Raw genomic sequence first — 7,340 nt, 5'->3', positions numbered from 1 at the left:
AGTGAGAAGAGTTCTAGCGTGTCCCCTCCTTGGCTGAGGGAGGAGGAGCAAGGTCCTCAAAGGGTCAGATTAGATGGGAATGGACTGTCTCATTTTTCTTGATTTTTTAGACTTTGCGTTAAAACGGCAACTTTCAAGTTTCTTTCACCTGTCGTATATGGAGTTGACTTTTGGGGGTACTCCAGAGGTGTTACCTGGGCTTGTTGACATAGTCATAGTTAAGGTGTGGTGTTTGGGGAAGGTTCATGGCCTGATACATGGGTCAGGAAGTGCTTTTGTCTCCAGCACATTGGGCAAACCACTTCCCCCACCACTTTCATGCCAGAGGAAGTGTTCATATCAATGGTGGAAGAGACTACTGGCACTTTGAACCAGCTTATGGGCTGTTTTGAATCTCCTGTTCTTAGATGTTATATCAGAACAGTTTATGTTCATGGCAGTATATTTGTAGTGTTGAAAACTATCTCTATGACTTCCCCTTAAGCCTCACAGCCTCCTCCACCACTTTCAGCAGTGGTACTTGAAACAGCATTGATTGACCTCGAAAAAACCCCTCTCTTACCTCGTACCCTTGAGTTGATAGGGGAGAGAGGATTTTGCTGGGTGGCTGGATGATAACCTTTGTGGGAGTTCCATTGAACTTCCCACCTCCTGAGATGCGTCTGTGCTGGGGTGCACACTTTAGGGATCTCTTTAATGACGGGGATATTTTGGCGAGGGGGAATGTTTTGACTGAACAGCTTTGGTGCCACAAAAGGCTTCTGAGCTTTGTTGAGCATCCTATGTGAACTAATATCACATTTAAAGATAATTTTATTTTACCCATTTGAACAAACCAGAATCTTTTCATAATTAAACCTGAGCTACCCCAGATAGTTCTTAATGCTGAATTAAAAGTGAGCAAGGAATGCCTCTCTGTAGCTTGTCAGATGCTTATTCAAGAAATTTGTGCTTCCATATGCCATCCCTGCAAGACTAGATTTATAAAAGATTGCTTTCATGTATTTGGAAAATGTACTTTCTCAAGCATTATGAACTCTGAAATGTCATTTTGCAATCTGAGATAAAGCCAAAATGTTCTTGTGTCTGGTGAGACCTCTCACATGAACAGTGCTCAATGCCCTAGGCAGAGTATTGCGACCTGTTCATGTCCCATCAGCAGGCAGAACATGGTAGTAACCAAGAGCAACATTCCTCATGACTTACTAGTCACTTAGCAAGGTGTGATGGTACGTACCCCATATAAGAGCCAATTTAATCAAGGAAAATGCTCAGCCCCTTGTTTATGAGGAACCTCTTGATATCCAAAATATTAGGTTAAGTGTGGGAAAAGACAGACTAAATTTATTTCATTCTACTTGGAGGGATATTACCAACAGGTTCCAGGACACCTTGGTGGCTCAAAATTTTGATAGTGACTTGAAAGCTAAATTTGAATAGGAAGGTATCTTTTCTAAGTTTCTTTGTAGGCCTCGGTCTATTTAGAAGAGAGAATTTCTGGATTCTTCCTCTTACTAACTGCAGACATCTTGTGGCCCTGGACAAGGTGATTTATGTGACGAGTAACCTATCCAATGACTACTGCCAGAGGATGCAACTCCCTATGCGGAACCCAAGTGTAAAGGATCCAGATTATGATAATTGCTTTCTATCGAGCTACATTTCCCAACCAAAATTTTCTAGAATTAGTTTTGTTTACAGATACAAAAATATGGTACAGGGAACTACTAATATTTTGTTCCACTGTATGCTAGTATGTATAAGAAGTTACAGAAATCATCTCCTTGCACATGTACAGTGATGCTCAAATCTCATGCGACATGACTCCATAGGATTTTGTTCAAAATTCACTAACTGGCAACCTAGCATGCTCCATATTTATCTATTATTTCAATGCGGAAACGCGACTATCGCATACAATATGGGCATAATGTTTCATAAGAGTGAAATCTGTCATGTGTCAAAACTGTAAGAAAATGTCACGTGTAGCAAATTTCAGAAAAAAAAACTTTCAAAACATTTTCAAAACTTTCGTTCACACATTGCTGAAGCATTTGACCAAAATGAAGTCTTCATCAAGCATCAGTTCAAATGTTAAATAAAAAAAAACGAAAAAAAATTGTCATAACATTAATAATGCTTCCAAAGCTAAATTAAATTTGAAATAGTCCGTCCTATTTGATTGCTTTTACACCTCAATGCTGAAAAAATGTAAATATGTATATACAAAAGTAGAATGCGCCCACCGATGTCAACGTGTGAGGGGAGGGAGCGTGTGTGACATATCATTAGTGTCGGTGCAACAACAACCACCCGATGTAACATAAGGTCTACACTGAGTAGCGTCAATGAAATTATCCTGAAAACACTTAATTTATGTGTTAGAGGAATATTTGGATATTCATACATAATTAATTGTTATAATTTTTAAATATTTAAAAAATGGCATACTAGCAAATATTCGCCTATGCCATTATTCTTTTGTCAAAGCAAAGATATTGTTCCTAGGCCTAGGTGTTAGATTTCTTTACTTTACAATTAACAGTCACATTTCTCTATTAACAGTTTCTGGCCAGAAAGCAAATCTTCAAGTTACCTTATGAAAGAATAAATTATACACCAAAAGCGAGGAGAAGGACTTTTAAGAAAATAATATTTTAAACCAGTTGAAAAACAAGTTTTCCATACGCCTTGATATTAATACTTATGATATTTCGATTAATAGTCATCTCCATATCAAACTCGTCATCTTTTATTCCTCAAAGAGCAGGTAATCTCTACAAATAAAAACATTAGTAACATTACATCTCATAAGGCTTAGATTATTCTTTTAGGCCTATAAATCATTTTGCAACATATGGGCAGCTTAAACGCAGCCTAAAACTTCAACATTCAAAGAAAACTGGTTGCAATTCATATTCCTCCTATGGTATTCGTCAAAAAACAGATAATCTCTACAAATAAACTCATTAATAACAGATTATGTCTCAGAAGGCTTAGATTATTTTTTTTAGGCCTATAAAACATTATGCAACATACAGGCAGCTTAAACAGCCGAAAGCTTCAACATTCAAAGAAAACTTGTTTTAATTCATATTCCTACATTGAAAATGACTGTTGAGCTTATTAGGTCTACTGTCATAATGCAGCAGACGTAGTTATGTTGACCAGTCTGAGGAGCATGTAAAATGTGCTTTCATTGATGGCACAGCTAACCTTATCACACCGCACTTTGAACTTAGCAGCGTAAAAAAAGAAAATCAGTTCAAATCACACAGATTACGAATTATACCAATGCATAAAAGGGATCATATTTATATAACCATAAGGAAAATAGGGCTAGCTGTGAATTCACAAAATTTTCGACATGTATGGCATTAGAAAAAAAGTATAACTCTACTTGGCAACATCACGTTGAGTCTGAGAATCTGGACAATACAAAATGAATCATGTCGCATGAGATTTGAGCACCACTGTACATGACATAGGAAACAGGCATTTCCAGGGTGGTGAGGGACCTTTCTATCAGTCAAATAATTAGCTTGCTCAGACTTTATGCAACAAGACAGAGATCAGCAACCTGGAAAACTCTCCAAGACTACTTTCGACCAAATGAACGTAAGTTTGTATACATACTTCCTTGGACAAATCACATTTTTTTCCAAATTAGATTATATGTTTTCATACATATAATAACCTGGGGCATTTTCTATACTTATCCCATCTCTAACCATCTTTGGAATTGTTCCTGTAGCTGAAAGGAAGTGAGGGACTTCAGGCAGGTAAGGGATGGAATGGAGTGACATATAAAATTTAGGCCAAAGGCCAAGAAGCACTGGGAGTTGTGATGAGGTCATTTAGCGGTGAAAAGGAAATAAGAGATCTAAATGGTTTTAAAGGTTTAATAGGAGGAAAACCTCTGTTTCACTAGAAACCATTGTTAGTAGAGGTTGGAAAGTAAGATGGAACAAATATGAATGGAGGTACAGAAAAAGAAATATGGGTTGCAGCTATGCACCAGAGGGACGTTGCAAATCTCTTGAGTAATGTCTACAGGGCACATTGGAGATACAGTCGGCAGTACCCACCTACCAGGGTAGGCAGATGAAGGGTTGTAGTACTCCCAACCTGGCTTTCATCAACCAAGCTGCAACGACCGAGCCAACTTTGACCAATGGATTATTCCTATATGAACGACTTCAGGTCTTTATATATAAGAATGCTATGTACTTGAAAAAAAAAAAAAAAAATTCTATAGTGCTTATCTCTCGAGGGCTGGGCACTAGAAACCAATGTCTGACAAACCCTATGAATTTCCTAGGGTTTTCTGAAGGATAAATTGGACGGGAAATTATCTAGGAAATATGAGCATACTGAAATGCTGATAAAAATAACAAATCGGCAACAAAACAGAACCGCAAATATATTGGCAGCAGCAAATAATTTCCAGAATTTAAGACAATTGTGAGTGCTACGTCAAAGGGACATTTATAGCAAGGAACCTAAGCTTTATGAACCTAAAATTTAAATGACGAATAAATATACTATACCGATATCATCAGTATAACTAGTTATAAAGACAATGTGAGTTACCTTTGAGTTGATGCGGAAGACCTTTTTGGCATGGCTATGCCAGATTAAATTTCAATTCGAACAGAAATTAAATGGTCTCTCCCTTGTCTGCATTGCTCAAGAATTTAAGAATGGTTCATTTTTACTGGGCTCAACAGGCAACAGCTCTCCATAGCACTGCTGAAAAAGCAAAAAGGTCACTTTAAGCCACTGTGACACAGAAAGTATTAATCGTGGTTATCTCGTAGGATTGGAAAGGTAAACAATATGTTCGTGTCACAGGGATTAGAAAAGAACTTCTTAATGAAAAATTATATAATTGATTTCAAAACTCTCTCTCTCTCTCTCTCTCTCTCTCTCTCTCTCTCTCTCTCTCTCTCTCTCTCTCTCTCGTAATTGCGAGTTATTTTAAGTTACCAGAGTCTGACTCAACAAAAAATTCATACTTAACTACTCTTGTTTTAAGCTGTTCACATCAAAACCTCAACATATAACAGGAACCTCACCTTAAAGGCAGTCGGTACTCTCTTTTGATGTCTTTGAAGTCATTAAATGCATGGGAAATAGCACGGTATCGGTGTCGCGTTCTTGGAGATTCGTCGCCGAAATGGAGCAATCGTGTCGAATGGCCGATTTGATTCGAAGTATGGTGAGTAATCGGAGGTGATGCTGAATTCGTGCTGTTTTCCGAGTTGTGTAATTTCCATTCTTTTTGCCTGGTGGAAGTAATGAAAGGGAAAAATAAAACCGAATGCATCCATCGCTTAAAAATTGTTCACTGGCTACTATAGTACAGTTGTGAAACACTGCATAGGTCTGAAGCCCCAAAATAGATCAACAAAAGAAAACGCCCAATCTGCTTTCTAACTAAAATTTATTAGATATTCCCCGTCAAGCGAAGAACACCTGTCGTGTGGAGACACCGTTGCTGCCTAAGACAAACAACTGTCACACTAATCGCTAGAAACTCCAATCAAATATCTATCAGGGAGCTTTCAGTGGCGTGACAGACAGAAAGCCGCAGTTCCTACGACGGGAAAAGTGGGAATGAACGAGTGCATTCATAGCCAAGATCTAAAGGTAACCGTGTTTATATCGAAAACAATTTCAGAAAAGGCGACAATATATTATGTACTGGTACGCTTATGTATGTATGTATTTGTGTGTGCGTGTGTGTAACCCATGTTCGATTCCAGAACAGGGAGCGGTTCCTTGAAAATCTCGAATGCTTGTTTGGACTTATGAACTGAACTTAATAGAGCCAAAGGCCAAGCACTGGGACCTGTGAGATCATTCGGCGTTGAAATGGAAATCGACAGTAAAAGGTTTGATAGGTGTAAAAGGAACGAAAGTGGTTGAGGTTAAGTTAGGAGCCGAAGGCTGAAAAGAACCTTAACATTTATCGGATATTTCAGAAGTTAATTCACACACACACGTAGCAAGTTCTCTTAAAAGTCGAAACGCTATTAGGCCTTGGAACCGCCCCCCCAAGTATTTTAGAAATGAAAGAAATTAGCCATTTTGTCATCCAGCGATATCCAGCAAAATTAAACTCAGCGAAATCTGGTCAACTAAAAGAAATCAAGTTTCCACAAATCAAAACTGACTTTCGTGTTTTATCGTAAAAAAAAAATGACGGTCAGATGTTTCTGTGGAGTTTATTACCAGAAACACAGACTTTATAGATTAATTAATACTACGACAACAAAATTTGCACTCTGCTCTCGGCAAAGCAGTACAGAAATCTATGTTTGGTTCAATATAACTAAATTTGATTATTTGTTTACAAACGATCTGATGAAAATATCTGCGAGAGAAACATTCGACCAATCAGAACTTTCTGGTGGTAAAAGCCGAGAACCCCTTCCCCTTCCCCCCCTTGCCCCCCCACCCCCGAAAAAAAAAACAATCCAAAATAAACTACGCAGCTCCAACGTCCCAAAACGAAAGATATATTCCACTATAATGTTTACTAATTGTTCACCCTACGACCTGGCTATTAAACAATATAAATAAGGTTAAACTGAATTATATATGTGTGTATGTATTTTACAATAATGGGCATAATGTCTGTGCGCCTCAGTGAAGTGGTTGGTAAGGTGTTGGCGTCCCACCTCGGTGGTCGCGGGTTCGATTTTCGGCCATTCCACTGAGGAGTGAGAGATGTGTATTTCTGGTGATAGAAGTTCACTCTCGACGTGGTTCGGAAGTCACGTAAAGCCGTTGGTCCCGTTGCTGAATAACCACTGGTTCCTTGCAACGTAAAAACACCATACAAACAAACAACAGATATTCGAAGCTGATATCATCTCGCTGGCAACATTTGAAAGCAACTTCTAGCATCGCTAGCCCCCTGAAACTACATAAACTTCGAGTACAATTTAAAAGTTTTTCACTCCTGAAAGACACTGAACTTCAGCCTCAATGACGACTGAAAAAAATTTGTTGTTCAGGAAGAAAGTTCGTATTTTTAATGAGAAAAGGGAATGAAATAGGAAAAGAGTAGCAGCGGTAACAAGTAATTGAATGACTGATCAGTAGACAAAGTTACTTCTGGAAATCCTTATTTTCCTTCAGTTAATCTTCTGCTAGTTTTTTCTTTGGTTTAAATCTGCGTTTTTACTATTCAAAATATTTAGAAATTAGCCACTTCTCTCTCTCTCTCTCTCTCTCTCTCTCTCTCTCTCTCTCTCTCTCTCTCTCTCTCTCTCTCATGCCTTGCCAAATCATAGCTAGACCTTTTACTACGAAGAAAGCCATAAAAAGCT

This window comes from Macrobrachium nipponense, chromosome 27 (assembly GCF_015104395.2).
Source record: "Macrobrachium nipponense isolate FS-2020 chromosome 27, ASM1510439v2, whole genome shotgun sequence".
Classification (NCBI taxonomy): domain Eukaryota; kingdom Metazoa; phylum Arthropoda; class Malacostraca; order Decapoda; family Palaemonidae; genus Macrobrachium; species Macrobrachium nipponense.
This window is presented reverse-complemented; position numbering follows the sequence as displayed.